This window comes from Pongo pygmaeus, chromosome 22, assembly GCF_028885625.2.
Source record: "Pongo pygmaeus isolate AG05252 chromosome 22, NHGRI_mPonPyg2-v2.0_pri, whole genome shotgun sequence".
Taxonomy (NCBI): domain Eukaryota; kingdom Metazoa; phylum Chordata; class Mammalia; order Primates; family Hominidae; genus Pongo; species Pongo pygmaeus.
Window position 1 is genome coordinate 56,934,055 of NC_072395.2, and position 2,093 is coordinate 56,936,147.

At 47.2% G+C, this 2,093-nt stretch overlaps 1 non-coding gene across 1 annotated transcript; it reads right to left on the bottom strand.

Annotated features, from left to right (window-relative positions):
• Positions 1 to 1,143: 1,143 nt before the first annotated feature.
• On the bottom strand, positions 1,144 to 1,245 carry LOC129022740 (U6 spliceosomal RNA). The gene has a single exon (XR_008496537.1). It is a non-coding gene; the product is annotated as a U6 spliceosomal RNA (small nuclear RNA).
• Between the last annotated feature and the right edge of the window lie 848 nt (positions 1,246 to 2,093).

The window sequence follows — 2,093 nt, forward strand, 5'->3', positions numbered from 1 at the left end:
TGTCTCTACTAAAAATACAAAATTGGCCAGGAGTGGTGGCACATGACTGTAATCCCAGCTAATTGGGAGGCTGAGGCAGGAGAATCGCTTGAACCCGGGAAGCGGGGGTTGCGGTGAGCTGAGATCGTGCCATTGCACTCCAGCCTGGGCAACAAGGGCAAAACTCCATCTCAAAAAAAAAAAAAAAAAATAGCCTGGTGTGGTTGTGCACACCTGTAGTCCCAGCTACTTGGGAGGATGAAGTGGGAGGACTGCTTGAGCCCAGGAGTTCAAGGCTGCAGTGAGCCACAAATGTGCCACTGTACCCCAGCCCACACAATGGAGTGAGACCCTGTCTTAAAATAAGAATAACAATAATAATAAAAAGGAACAGAGACAAAGCCACACGGTGCTCTCTGACTGCCGAGTCCCAGGACTTGGTACAAAATTGTGAGGGATCTTTGAAACTCCCAACAGCAGCCCACATGCTGCACGATGAGGATGCCGGGGACCAGACCAAGGATGCTGACCATGCCCAAGCCGTCCAGCTAGTTCAGAGTCAAGTGGAAATAACCAGGGCGGGAGCACAGAGAGCCACATCCCAGTGGCTCCAGATCCTCGTGTGGGACAGCTGGGTGCTTGGGGAACTGCTGTTCGTTCACAGGGCTTTGTGGCTGAGCTCAGAACTTGATCTTGACTTTGATGGATGGAAGGAATGTGAGTGCCTGGATGAAAGCGGATTGTCACGTAGCCACAGGATTCACGTGGGTAGAGACCCCTGGGCAGCAAGGAGCAGCCTCCAGCCCAAGTTAAGGCATGGAGACAATGAGCTGGGCGTGCCACCCGAGTGTGCCATCCTCAAAACCCCCAGCCCAAGGCACGGAGACAGTGAGCTGGGCGTGCCACCCTCGTGTGCCATCCTCAAAACCCAGCAAGTGCTCCCTCCTGACCTCAAGTGATCCACTCGCCTCGACCTCCCAAAATGCTGGGATTACAGGCGTGAGCCACCACCCTCAGCCAGGTTTCCAGTTTTTTGATGTATGTATTTATTGTTATTAACTTACCTCTTAATGCTTCTACTGTGTCCAGGAGGTTTTGGCACATTGCGTTTCCATTTTTATTTGTTTCGAGGAATTTAATATTTAAAAAACTTTTTTCATTTCTAAAAATATGGATCAGTTCATGAATTTGCGGGTCTCCTTGTAGGGCTCATGCTAATCTTCTCTATCATTTCCACTTTAGGATATTGCCACAGTTTCTACGGGACTGAACAAGGGGGGACCAGCGCAGAAATGGAAACTTAAAACAAAAGTAAGTATTTTAAAGGAAGGGGCCAGGGGAAGAAGAAGAGCACTCGCAGCTTCCGGTGAGCAAGAACAGCCCCTGAGCTTCCACAGCCCTTCGTATTTGTTGGGTAGAATGAGCAGGGAGGAGGAGGTGATGATTGCTCAGTTGCTCAATTGATCACAGGTTCATATTATTACTAACAGCCTTCAGATGTGCCCTGTAGAGCATCACAAGAAACACCTGTGCCTGGGGCGTGACTGCCTCAGCATTCCTTCTGGGCGGCAGAAGCAGTTTGTCAGTTTACCAGTTTGCCAACGTTCTGCTTTTCTGAGAACAGTTTGCTGCTTACTCATATACCCTCCAGTGGTATACTGAGTTGATCACGACCCTCACTTTCTACAGCTGCCACTAAGGAAGGCGCAGAGGGGCTTCCTTTCAGCCTGAAACAGTATCTGTGCTGCCAAAGTGAGTATGGAATTTTAAATGTTCATTCTTAAGCTCTTCCTTCACCCACTGGTCATTCAGGAGCATGTTGTTTAATTTCCATGTATTTGTATAGTTTCAAATGTTCCTCTTGTTATTGCTTTCTAGTTTTGTTGCACTGTGGTCAGTTAAGATACCTGGTATGATTTTGATTTTTAAAACATTGTAGAGACATGTTTTGTGTCTTAACATATTGTCAGTCCTGGAGAATGTTCCAAGTGCTGATGAAAAGAATGTATTTTTCAGCTGTTGAGTGAAACGTTCTGTAAAGGTCTGTCAGGTCCATTTGGTCTACGGTGTAGTTTCAATCCAATGTTTCTTTGTTAATCTTCTATCTAGATGAT